Below are 14,414 nucleotides of genomic sequence, written 5' to 3' on the forward strand. Positions count from 1 at the left end.
TTGGAAAAACAAAAAATCGATAACAATATTGGAAATTCTATTATTCACATGTTAGTCTCGATTTCATATTATTATTCGAAATTCATGCGCGTGTGTGACATGAGTTTGTATTATCTAAACTGGTGAGAGAGCATGAATTGGTGTGAGCATGGATCCATTATTAATGGCTAATAGAAAGACAACGGACTGTAGGTGTGGGAACATGCAAAGCGAGAAAGTCGAATGTTTGGTGAGAGAGCATGCAAATGGCAACGGTTCGTTGAGAGCGAATGGCTTGCTTCGCGCGCACCCATGAGTTTATATACTCTAAATCGGTAAGAGAGCATGAGTTTGTGTGAGTATGGTTCCGTTTTGAATGGCTAAGGCCCTGGCCATAGTGGACGCGAACAGTTTAGGGCCTAAAAAGATGACGGAAGACTGTATGTGTGCGAACATGCAAAGCGAGAAAGTTGAACGGTTGGTGAGAGAGCATGCACAGGAAACGGTTCAGTTGCCGGCACCGAGACGAGAAGTTAAAATCATTTTTTCGGCTAAAAGTAATTTACAAAAACTCACCAGAAATCGTTCAAATTTTTTTATAATCGGCGTTTTTAACGCTAAACATCGATCATGGAATAATTCTCAAAGTAATTCCAATGGCAAAATTTTATTCAATGATTGTTCCTCAGGATACTATTATGTTTTGTCTCCGAATATTCCTACATGTTTCTCTTCTGTAAGAAATCCATCAACAATCGATTTGGTGCTAACAGATCAAAGTCATGTATGTAGTGAATTGATCACACATGCTGATTTTGATTCTGACCATCTTCCGATAACTTTTTCTATATCACATGAATCAGTTTTAAACCCTATGAGCTCTGTTTTTAATTATAACAAGGCTAATTGGGAAAGATACAAAACTGATATTGAGAGAAATTTCAATAATGAGCTTGATTTGCAAAACGAAGTGAATATTGATTTCGCTTTGGAAGCATTAAAATGTGCAACTGTTGATGCCAGGAATTATTCTGTTCTAAAGGCTCAAGTGAAATTTGATTCACCAATAATTGACGAAAATCTTCAACTTCTAATTCGTTTGAAAAATGTCCGCTGACGTCAATATGAACGTTCTCGTGACCCTGTTTTTAAAATTATTTATAGAGATTTACAGAAAGAGATTAAACATAGATTTACTTTTCCAAAAAATCAAAAATTTGAGACTAAAGTTGAAAAATTGAAACCATATTCAAAACTCTTTTGGAAGCTATCGAAGATTCTTAAGTAACCTTCAAAACCTATTCAAGTTTTCTTGTATCCAATGAACAAAAGGCTCAAAGACTTGCTCAGCAGTTTGAGAGTGTTCAAAATTCAAATTTGAATTTTGTGAGTCCAATTGGAAAGGAAGTCACACGTCTCCCAGAATTTTTTACCTGCAGAAATAATAAGCTAGTTTCACTTGAATGAGATTAAATCAATCATTAAAAATTTCAAAAATATGAAAGCACCTGGTGACGATGGAATCTTTAACATATTAATCAAACATCTCCCTGAGAGCACAATGGAATTTTTAGTAAAATTTTTCAATTGCTGCTTCAAAATTGCATATTTTCCCAAATTATGGAAAAACGCAAAAATTACTCCAATTTTAAAGCCGGATAAGAATCCAGCTGAAGTTTCAAGTTATCGACCAATCAGTTTGCTTTCTTCAATAAGTAAACTGTTTGACAGAATTATTCTTAACAGAATGATGTCACACATCAACGAAATTTCAATTTTTGCAGATGAACAGTTTGGATTTCGCCAAGGGCATTTCAACTACTCATCAATTGCTCAGAGTAACTAATATGATACGAGCTAACAAATCTGAAGGTTATTCCACTGGAGCTACTCTTTTGGACATAGAAAAAGCATTCGACAGTGTTTGGCATTAAGGTTTGATTGCGAAATTGCAAACTTTTAATTTTCCAATTTTCTTAATCAAAATTTTAAAAAATTATCTTACTGATCGAGCTATGCAGGTTGTCTATCAGTTTTTAAAATCTGATAGATTTCCTGTCAGAGCAGGTTGCCTCAATATTCAGTCTTGGGTCCAGTCCTGTACAACATATTCACTTTAGATTTTCCTGATTTGCCTCCAGGATGCACAAAGTCATTGTTCTGCGATGACACAAGCATTTCCGTAAAAGGAAAAAGTCTTCGTGTCATATGCAGTCGATTGCAGAAAAGTTTAGATATTTTTTCTTCCTACTTGCAAAAGTGGAAAATCTCTCCCAATGCTTCTAAAACTCAAATGATAATTTTTCCGCATAAGCCTAGGGCTTCTTTCCTCAAGCCAAACAATAATCACGTTGTCAAGATGAATGGGGTTATTTTAAATTGGTCTGGCAAGGTTAAGTACTTGGGACTAATTTACGATAAAAAACTTATTTTCAAAGAGCACATTGAGAGTATACAAGCCAAGTGCATCAAATATACAAGATGTTTATATCCTCTCATTAACAGGAAAACAAAGAAAAAACTTTTGATTCACAAACAAATTTTTAGACCAGCAATGCTTTATGCTGTACCGATCTGGTCAAGTTGCTGTTCAACAAAGAAGAAAACGCTTCAAAGGATTCAGAATAAAATTCTCAAAATGATTTTGAAGCATCCTCCTTGGTTTGGTACCCTCGAATTACATAGACTTACTGATGTTGAAACATTAGAAGCTATGTCTAATAAAATTATTAACAATTTTCGACAAAAATCGTTGCAATCCTCAATTGCTACGATAAGCTCTCTTTATAGCCAATAAGTTAGCAATGAAGTTAGTTGTAAGTTTATTTCCCTTTCTTGACAAATAGGTTTAAATCTCTACGAATGATAAGTCCTAATTGCGAAAGCAAACAAATCCTAACAATTGAAATTACAAATTTCCAACAGTGTTGAGAAGTCACCATTTGTGATTGGACAAACATACTCATTATTTACTAATATTTATCATAAATACTTAAGCTACTAACAAATCCCCCCTTAAAAAAATTTTTTTTTTGGCTAACGTTGTTAAGTGAAGTAGCAGCTTTCGTGATATCGGAAACCGGAGAACACGACACATATCACCTGATATCCCATACAATCGAGCTATCATCGGATTTCACCTCGGCTACATGATATCGCGGATATCATGTTCGAAATTCAATAAAACCAGGTTTGCACCAGTTGGCAACACGGCCAAAAGACATTTGACGCAACCAGCCATGTCCAAAACACGCTCTGCACTGAGGGATATATTTGAAACACGAAACGGCGTGCTTAGCAATAGCCACTCAGTGTTGGTGTAAGACAGACGATACAAAGGGCGAAACTTGAAACACCGAAGCCAGTGGCAGTGTTATACGATCGCCACTGGCGCCTCAAGCTTCGGCAAACACCGGAAACGAGGGCTTTACTTTCGTGAAAGCACCGTAGCCGTATGTTTGAACTTCGTAGAAACACCTCGTTCGCTGCCATATGGCTCCGCTAGGGCTAATGCGAAGCGAAACATTTCCAAAAATACTCACATTGCTGATATTATTCTTTACGTGAGACCAGTGTTTTCCGAAGCTAGGTTCACCGACGCCGGTGTTTGCCGAAGCTTAAGGCACCAGTGGCGATCATATAACACTGACACTGCCTTCGGTGTTTCAAGTTTCGCCCTTCGTGCCGTCTGTCTAACACTAATACAGAGTGGTGATAGCAAGACACGTCGTATCATGTTGCTATGTAAAACCCGCACCAGTGCAGCCCGGTTCAGTGTTTATACCATGGCTGGACGCAATCCTACAAATTTCGCAAATCGCGTTGCATGCATAACTATACAAAAATCGACATATTTGTTAGGGCGTCAATAACATGCATGAAAAAAATTGACCTTCGAATATCGTTTAGCGGTTGGGCTTAAAAGTTTCGTCTTCTCGAAAAGAAGTCCCCATGCGAAATTCCAGCTCAATCGTACCTTGAGAACACGTGCCTCAAAGCGATCAAAGTACTTTTTGATCGATGAAAAAATGTACATGAAATTGTCGATATCGATTTTTTAATGCCAAATGTCCTAGAAATGCATGAAACGTCAAGATCTCGGCTCTTTCTGGGACTAAGAAAGGAATTTTCCTTACCTCAAAAATCACAGAAAGCCGATTTTTCGAAAAAAAATTCTTCTGTTTTTTTTTGTCACACCAATTGCAACAATTGCAAAATCGCATTCATTATATTGTTGCAAAGTCTGTTTCAAAGTTTCGTCGAATCTGTTCTAACCATTTCAATAATCTGTACTTATCTGAAATTTTTCACAACAATCTGTAATCTGTACGGTACAGGATATGTACGGAAAAAGCGAGAAAATCTATACGTTTCCAGATAAATTTGTACGAGAGCTGGTGTCGATAATGCTCGAAACCGGTCGACTCTAGAGGGTAAATTTCACAATTTAACGTTAATATTAAGTAAGAGTAATTTAGGCTAATACCAATTTCGAACTCTTTTAATGTCCGAGCTTATTAAAGTTAGCCAAGGGGAGGGCGAAGAATAAATAACACCGTGACGAAAAAAAGAAATTTCTTTGATAAAAAATTTGTAAATACAATTACGACGTTTGTAACTTGTACTCAAATAAATGTTCAAAAAAAAAAAACATTGTACTATTATGCCAAAAGGCAAGCAAAATGATTAACAATAATAATAAAATGTCGCTGTCACTGGACTTGTTTGTTGCCAAATTTAGCATATACGCTGTCGAAAAACCAATAATATTGACAAAACGGCTTGAACTTTTTTTCCGTCACGTAAAATGTGAATAAAATTTGTAACGGCCTAAGTGGGTTGGTAAATGGTTGAACACGTGTAACTTGAGACCCTAATGTGGTCATTCACCTGTGTCCAGCAACTCCTATCCCAACCTCCACGAGGTGCCGACCGGAATACGAGTAACCTTAGTGGAGATCGGGTAACCAACCCCCGGTAGAAGCTTTGGTTGTATGCTGACTGGGAAGGGGCGTCATACGCGGCATCCTTCACTCGTCAACCAATGAAACGGCCTGGCTGATAAACTTTCCCGCGGCCAGAGGAATGGTCATATGTGGCTCCTATTTTCCACGTTAGAATATTCGGAAATACACCTGGAGGCATCCAAATGGAGAAGCCTGCTGTACAATCGATCACGCACTGATTGAAAGTCGGCGCTTTTCGGATGTTACTGATGTTAGGTCTTTTCGGGGACCAAACGACGAGATATCTCTGACCATTATCTCGTCGTTTGTAAGATCCGCGCGCGGTTGTCGCACGTGCTGAACGTGCACAGAGAGGACGATGCGTTTCAACATACAGTGGCTGCAGGCTGATGGCGTAGCAGAAGCATACGCCGGAGAGCTGGATCGAAAGTTCGCAGAACAGCACGAGGAGCGAGAGGGAAACATAAATGGGCTATGGAGTAGTATTCACAGTGCTATTGAAACGATGGCGATGGCGAGAGAGGTGGTAGGCACGACGCGTGAAAGACAGCCTAACGGCTGGATTAATACCTAGTGCCAGAGAGCGACAAACTAGAAGAACCGTACCAGAAGCCGCATGCTCACTGCGGCTACGCGTCAGAACAGAGAGAGATTAAGGGAGGCAAGAGCTGCAGAAAACAGAGTCCACCTCCGGAAGAAGCGCGAGCACGAGGAGCAGGTGCTCACCAGCGCACAGGACAATTTTGCTAGGAATAATGCGCGGGGCTTCTATAGAATAGTCAACAGAGTCCGAAGTAGAAATTTTTCTGCGCCGGTCATGTGTAATGACAAGGACGGAAACCTGGGGTGGCATTGCGCATTTCGTTTCGAGTGATTTTTGTTCGTTTCGACCACATTTGACATTGGCGATTTCGATTCGAGCTCGAAACGAGTAGATGGCGTATTATTGCAGTTGATCTTCGAGCAAAAATGGCATTACGTAATGGTTTGATCGAGCATTTTTTAGCTCGAAAGTGATAAAAAATGGTCGATAAGTTGAAGGCGTTCGTTTGTACCTAAGTTTGTTGACTAAAACATAAATAATTTCACTAAACATCTGTGGAGCGGAAATACATTAATTTGGTAGGATCCACTAGCGATTAGATTTAAAGTAGGAGCTAACTTTAACGGAACAGGGATTGTACTAGTGCAGTTTGGAGGAAAATGAAATATTGTACTTCAAATAGGTTTGAGTGTTCCCCGCCTTATCTTGAAATGTTGACGAAACCATGAAAAAAAAATCTTTTGCATCAGAAAATAACTAACTTTGTTTCATTTAATGTAAGCCTAATACTCATGTATTATTGTTTACGTCTTTGTATATTCCTAAAACCATTTTCATCACTAGAAGAATCGTAGTAAAACATTCAAAGATTGATATGTTGTTTTAAGGACAAATCTTATTATAAACGTGAAAAATACCAATCTCTAGGGGCAAGACACTATTGATATATGGCGGAATATTTCCAATATTAAATATTATAAAGTATTTATCGTTGCATTATTAGGCGCCGGTGTGATATCAATGTGTCGGATAAACGATAAATATCAAGATTTATCAACCGATATCGTATAATATTACCGAAATATTTTTTATGAAAATAAAGTTGTTCAGCCCCTAGACAAATCTGACATTTATTTTCGAGTCAATGTTTGCTCGAAATAAACTGCAATAAAATTGGGGTGTCGAAAATAATACGCAATACCAACTCCACCTCGGAACGAGTTTGATTTCTCTCGATTCGAGTTACTCGAAGCGAAATGCGCAATGTCACCCCTGCTCACGGATAAACCGACGGTTGCAGCCAGTTGGAAAGAGCAGGCCTCAAAGCGGTTAGGCAATGCAATAGTAATGATCTTAGTGACCAAAATATCAAAAATATTGACCAAATAGTTAGTGACTTTATATCAATTGAAAAGTGTTGGTCACGGTTGGTAAGGACTACGAAGGTATCCAAACAGCATAAAATTCTAGTTGTTACGTTTTTTTCACAAAGGAGCCAGTGCTTAGACGAGATTTTTTTCTCCACGGTTGGTTTTCATCAGCAGCACACTTTTGTATAAATTATTGCTTCCGAACTATTGACACACATTCTAACGTCGAGCAAGCTCGACCTCCACCATATCATGGTTTTCAATGGCTTTTTTAATACGAGTTTATGACTTGGAAAAAAAATATCAATTTTATTTTAGAAGCATTTGAAAAGATTTTCCACTTTTGCAAGTAGAAAAAAAAATATCTAAACTTTTCTTCAATCGACTGCATATGACACAAAGACCTTTTCCTTTTACGGAAATGCTTGTGTCGTCGCAGAACAATGACTTTGTGCATCCTGCAGGCAAATCAGGAAGATCGGAAGTAAATATGTTGTACAGGACTGGACCCAAGACTTAACCTTCAGGCACACCTGCTCTGACGAGAAATCTATCAGATTTTGCATTCTGATAGACAACCCGCTGTGTTCGATGAGTTAGATAATTTTTCAAAATTTTGATTAGAAAAATTGGAAAATTAAAAGTTAGTGATTTCGCAATCAAAAATTATACCAAACACTGTCGAATGCTTTTTCTATGTCTAAAAGAGCAGCTCCAGTGGATATTGGTAACTCTGAGCAATTGATGAGTTGTGGAATGCCCATGGCGAAATCCAAACTGTTCATCTGCAAAAATTGAACTTTCATTGATGTGTGACATCGTCCTGTTAAGAATAATTCTCTCAAACAGTTTACTAATTGAAGAAAGTAATCTGATTGGCCGATAACTTGAAACCTCATCCGGCTTTAAAATTGGAGTAATTATTGCATTTTTCCATATCTGGGGAAAATATGCAATTTTTTAATAAAAATTCCATTGTGCACTCAGGAAGATGTTTGATTAATATGTTAAAGATTTCATCGTCACCAGATGCTTTCATATTTTTGAACTTTTTAATAATCGAATCTCATTCAAGTCAGTTTCAATCATTTCTCCAGGTGAAAAATCCTGGGAAGAAAATAAATAAACGTGTGACTTCATTTTCAATTGGACTCACAAAATTCAAATTTGAATTATGAACACTCTTCTTTCGATTCGTGTCAACTAGAGATACTCAGAGAGAGAAAGAGAGAGAGAGAGAGAGAGAGAGAGAGAAATAAGCGATGGAAAAACCGCCAATTTGGCAACTAGGCTTCACATGTCAGAGGGGCTTAAAGGCGCAATGTTGACTAACTTTTTAATTCGACCCGTATAACTAATGGTGACGGTGGATGCCCTGGGGAATAATAAAGTGCATCACAAAAATTGCGAAAGTGTTAAATTTTATGTTTATGGTTCATATACTTTCAACATAATTGACCATTATTTTGTTGACCATCCCAGCAGGTCTCGAGGTACGATGCTGACCTAACAAGCCAGTCGTCGTAGGTTCGAGTCTCGACTCGGGAGAGTCTGTTAGTGTCAGTAGGATCGTAGCGCTAGCCCGCAGTTGTCCTGTACACTGCGAAGTCTGTGTATAATAAACAGGAGGTCGAGTTATGAATCGGAATGTAGCACCAAGGCTTTGCTTTTTTTTTGTTGACCATACAAAAGGATTGTGAACCATCAGTTGAAAATCTTTGTGACAAAGCAATTTCTCAATTCATTGTTTAGCAATAGAACATGAAAAACATGTGAAAATGAATATATCCTTTATTGTTCCTGTTTTCAATACCTCTCAATGCTTTACCTTTCTTGTTCGTTTGGCTCACAACATTCTCTCCGCATATCTCTCCCTTTGAGTATTGCTAGTGTCAACATTAACACGCTTAGTTTGAATTACTGTCTCTGACAACGAATGTTGAGAAATTAAAGCGTTGCAAACTGTTTCAGCTGAAAGATGTGCTCGTCAAATATCTTTGAAAAAGTGACTTAAGTGTACGGTATCGATACATGGAGCCGAAGTATCGAGTATTTTGGCATCAATACGCTAGCGATTAGTAGCGGTATCGATACTTTGCCAACGATACGTTGAAACGATACCGATACCACCGATGCCTTCTATTGGGGATAAGCGATGCAAGTATCGATACCAGAGGTATCGATACTTCAGCCAAAAGCATCGAGTATTTTGGCATCGATACTTTCTATACCGATACCACGATACTTGGTATCGTTTTGTGCAAAAGTATTCCAGTACTCAGGTATCGATACTTCAGGCAGTATCGCCCATCCCTACGCGCCACTCGATGACGATTTCATCGACCAGAAAAACAACGATAATTTTAAAATTTTGCTTAGTGGGCAATAATGCCACTAGTGTCGCTATAAGCATGCGTGTATATTCATTATCAAAGACAAAAACCGTCAGTAATGCCGCTGGGGTTGGTTTAAGCAAGCGTGCACACCCATTAGCAAAGACAAAAACCGTTTTACGAGAATAAGGGAACATACTTAAATGACGTAGCATTTTTCACGAGTTTTTTTTACGCGGATTTTTTAATTAATGCAGTTTTTTACGCGGATTTTTGAATTAACGCGGTTTTTTCACGCGATACCGCGCTAATTCAAAAACTTTTTAACGAATTTTTGAATTAACGTGGGTTTGGAACCAGAAACGTTTAAGCGTTTATCTAGTAGAAGACTAAGTCCAAAAAACACCCACCGCCCTACAAAAGATCCGGAATGACCGTCAAAGAGGACAATTTTAAATACTTTAAATAATTAGTGCGTTTTTTTACGTGGATTTTCGAATTAACGCGTTTTTTTACGAGGTACGTAATAAAAACCTGACTGTAGTAACATACATACAAAAAATACTTGAAAAAAAACCGTGTTTAATTCACTTTATTTACAACTTATAGACTCGTGACTGCATCTTCTGCTTCGAAGGGCTTGTATTTTGGTACAAGGAGTAAACTGCCGGTACCCGCATAACTGTCCCATACTGATTTTGGTCACTTTTGAGTTATCATCGGGAATCGACTTAATTGTTATCATATTTTCTAGGAAAAAATTAAAATTGATACTTTTGTATGGAAAAACATGGAAAAAATACCAAGTTGTTTTTGTCCCATATTGAAAGTACCCGCATTACAGTCCCACTGCATAGTGGTACAAACTACAAACATTTAATTTTACTCCAGATTACTGTATATCGGCTTAATTCAGGCATATAGAAGCATGTCATTTAATTACCTAGACTCATGTTGTTTTTCTGTAGTACAATCTACGTTGCCAATGATACTGCCGGTTGCTGGTTGAATTTATATGTGATGGGACAAAATATGCGAGTACTTTTGAAATGTACCCGCATATTTTGTCCCATTTTGTCTTTTTTTCAAGTTAGATAACGTAAAACCAATTCCATCTATGTTTTTTTGTTCTCAACGATAAACTTGTGGTGCAATGAAACTGTTATGGTCATTGGTTCTGGATGTAATTGCTGGAAATCCGAAAATTCAAGGATAACATTAAATCACCGTTTTCTCAACATGTTGTTTTTCATTATGGGACAGTTATCCGGGTACCGGCAGTAAAGGTGTTTAAACAACTTAGTATGATCCATGTCTGCAGAAAACACAGAAACTATTCCGGAAATGAAACGAGTATCTTGTAATTTTCACTATTAAAAGCCACAAAAAAGCAAAGATTTTTGTATTCAAAACAGATTGTGTGTTTGGAAATCCAAGTGATTGTTTATGTAGCAGAGCTTTTAGAAGATTTCAGAATGCCATAGATAAAAACATTTCGACAGATTTCGCTGCAATACTTTGTGCAATGTTTTAGTGTATTTTTAGAATACATTTTTTCTGCAAAAAAAAATCAGTCTTTAAAAAAATGCTACGTCGATTTTACCACAACCCCCCCAACCTCCTTGTCACAGCTTGTCACAAAATGATGATATACCCCCTCCCCCCATAAATGCTACGTCATTTAAGTATGGTCCCTAAGTCAGTAGGCAATAAGCTCACATGGTGGCGCATGAGTGTAACGTTTCGAACAAGGACGAAGATTTTTCAGAATTTTTCTTCGCAGAGGTACGTCTGTTTGTCTGTGGTGACCTTTTGATGAAAAAGTAACTTTTAAGTGACTGGTCTGAAAATAGTGACGGATGAACGAATAAACAAATGCCGAACGACTGGTTGGAAGGCTCCATATGCCCAATCTGTAAGAAGGGTCATCGATTGGTATGTTGCAACTATCGAGGCATTACGTTGCTCAACTCCGCATATAAAGTGCTCTCCCGTATCCTATTCTTCAGATTGAGACCGTTAACGGAATCCTTTGTTGGCGAATACCTGACTGGTTTTCGACAGGGGCGTTCCACGACGAATCAAATTTTCACCCTGCGACAGATCCTCGATAAGTTCCGGGAGTATAATTTGCATACGAGCAAGATCGCGCCAAATAACCTATGGTCGAATATCGACCATTTTAGATTTGAATGAAACTTTGCACACGTATTTGTCTTAGCAAACTGAGCATTCTTCACAGATGGAGAGATTTTTTACGCCCATGAGTTATATTCTAAAAGGGCGTATGCCTTTTCGCATAGGTTTTATTCGAAGCATTGTAGCCCAGAAACCGTTGGTTGTATAGAAAAACTGTCTGAGAATGAGTTGTAGGAAAACAAAAATGCATCATAAAAAAATTTACACTGTACAAAAAAATTTTTTTTGACCAAAATAAATTTAAAACAAACATTTCAATTTAAAAAAAGAGTTGATTTTTTTTTATTTTTTTTTTAAGAAATTGACGTCAATACGCAACTTTAAAAAAAGTCCAGGATGGAGAACTGAAAAATATTTTTTTATGGTAGATTATTTTTTTTATAAAAATTCTAATTCAAATATTTTTCAAAATATTTGTATTCTGATGATTTGAAAAGATGCAGAGAGTCATGTTGAATCAAAAAGCTCTTGATAGTTAACATACTGAAGGCATCGGTTTTCGGGTTATTTTAAATTTAAGCTCGAAAAATTATTAATATTCAGGAAAATACACGTTTTTCTTAATTTGTCCGTGGTTCTCCAGCAAAAACCATACGTTCATTAGAATGCTTGATCAAAAATATACAATTCATTTTTTGACAACAAAACGATTGGATAAATAACTCAAGCGCTGTACCTTAGCCTACCTACACGTTCCCCCTTGCCGAATGTTTTATAAAAAATATGTTTGTCGTGCAACACTACCTACTTGTTTACTAATAATAACTGTTTGTAAATTACGCAACCAATAACTAATGGGTTACCTATAATATCTGTTAGAAGGGTCCAGAAGTGTTAGTAACAGTTTGCATTTTGTGAAGATGAATAAAGTAAAAACAGAATACACCAAGCCCAAATGCTGTAAACCCTTTCCTGACCATCGGTGCTCATCAAGCTTACGCAAATCAAACGAAAACGTTATTGCAAAATTAAAAATATTGAACAGTCAAGCTCATTTTAATACGTCTTTATCATTTTGTGATCATGTAGTTGTTGGAATAATAGTCAAGCCACCATTCATCCCTTCGTTGTTTACTATTCAGGATCTGGAACACTTAAGAATATCAGCTTCATCATAATATCGGAAGTACTCCATCATGATACTGTTGCGGTTCAGGTGTTCATTGCCAAATTAATGAGTTTTTTGAAAACAACAATACAGTCGAAAAAAGCGATATTTATGTCTGATGGAGCTGCCTCACAATACAAAAATAGAAAGATTTCAAAACAAAATATAACGTCGATGCAGAGTGGCATTTTGCAATTGGTGGCATATTAAAACGAATGGCAAGAAATGCAAGTTAAGCTAAAGAACATGAACATCCCATTACAAGCGCAAAAGAATTGTATGATTGGTCTAATCAGAAAAGTAATAAAAATTCATCAAAAATGTCATTTAGTTGGGTATCATATGAAGAATATGAACAAGGAGTAACAGAATGGAGCAATATTTTCAAAAAATCTATAATAATAGCTGCCACACAAAAGTATCACTCTTTTGTTCCGATTTCAGAAAAAAGGGATACAAACGAAGCTGTTTTCAAAAGATGACGAATCATTTACTTATGATGTATATAAAATATAAGGTAAAACTAGTTCTGTAAAGTATCTATGTTATAATAAAAATTTGTTCCTAAGATAATCCTCTTCTTGAGAACCGTTCACCCAATCGTCTTGTTGTCAAAGAATGAATTTTATATTTTTGATCAAGCATTTCAATGAACGTATGGTTTTTGCTGGAAAACCACGGACAAATTAAGAAAAACGTGTATTTTCCTAAATAATTATAATTTCTCGAACTTAAATTAGAAATAACTCGAAAACCGATGCCTTTAGAATGTTAAATACCAAGAGCTTTTCGATTCAAAATGACTCTCTGCATCTTTTAAAATCATCAGAATACAAATATTTTGAAAAATGTTTGAATTCGAATTTTTATAAAATAAATTCATTTACCATAAAAAAATTGTTTTTCATTTCTCCATCCTGGAATTTTTTTTAAAGTTGCGTATTAACGTCAAGTTAAAAAAATAAAAAAAATCAACTCTTTTTTTAAAATAGAAATCTAATGTTTATTTTTAATTTTTTTAGTCAAATTTTTTTTTGTACAGTGTATATTTTTTATGATGCATTTTTAATTCCCTACAACTCATTCTCAGACAGTTTTTCTATACAACCAACGATTTCTGGGCTACAATGCTTCGAATAAAACCTATGCCAAAAGGCATATGTCCTTTCAGAATGTAACTCATGGGTGTAAAAAATCTCTCCATCTGTGAAAAATGCTCAGTTTGCTAAGCGTTTGCAAAGTTTCATTCAAATCAAAAATGGTCGATTAAATTTTCGCTCATTTCCAGATCATTTGAAATGATTTTGCTCATACCCATCATCAATTTTCACATTTTAAGGCAGCATACGATTCAGTGAAATCTCCCAGATGGTCTCGAGGTACGATGCTGGCCTAACAAGCCAGTCGTCGTAGGTTCGAGTCTAGGCTCGGGAGAGACTGTTAGTGTCAGTAGGATCGTAGCGCTAACCCCACAATTGATCTGTACACTAAAACAGTTGCCTGCAAAGTCTGTAAAAATAAACAGAAGGTCGAGTTCCGAATCGGAACGTAGCACCAAGGTTTTGCTTTTGCTTTGCTTACGATTCAGTTAAAAGAAACGAGATGTTGCAGATAATGCTGGAACACGGTTTCCCGACGAAACTAATTAGGCTTATGCGTATGACGCTGGAGGGATCAAAATCATGCGTGCGGATAGCTGGCGAGACATCAGTCGCGTTCGTAACGTTAGATGGATTGAAGCAAGGGGATGCGCTCTCTAACTTACTATTCAACATCGCCCTTGAAGGTGCAGTACGAAGAGCAAACGTGGAAAGAAACAGTACGATCATCACGAAATCTCACATGCTTCTTGGTTTTGCGGACGACATCGATATCATCGGTATCGACCGTAGGGCTGTGGAGAAGGCCTTCGTG

At 37.0% G+C, this 14,414-nt stretch overlaps 1 protein-coding gene across 2 annotated transcripts in view; it reads right to left on the reverse strand.

Annotated features, from left to right (window-relative positions):
* The window catches only part of LOC129732824 (U4/U6.U5 small nuclear ribonucleoprotein 27 kDa protein), a 49,255-nt gene that overhangs the window by 25,863 nt on the left and 8,978 nt on the right, over nucleotides 1–14,414 (reverse strand). The window lies entirely within an intron of this gene.

The sequence above is a fragment of the Wyeomyia smithii genome, chromosome 3 (genome assembly GCF_029784165.1).
Source record: "Wyeomyia smithii strain HCP4-BCI-WySm-NY-G18 chromosome 3, ASM2978416v1, whole genome shotgun sequence".
Lineage (NCBI taxonomy): Eukaryota > Metazoa > Arthropoda > Insecta > Diptera > Culicidae > Wyeomyia > Wyeomyia smithii.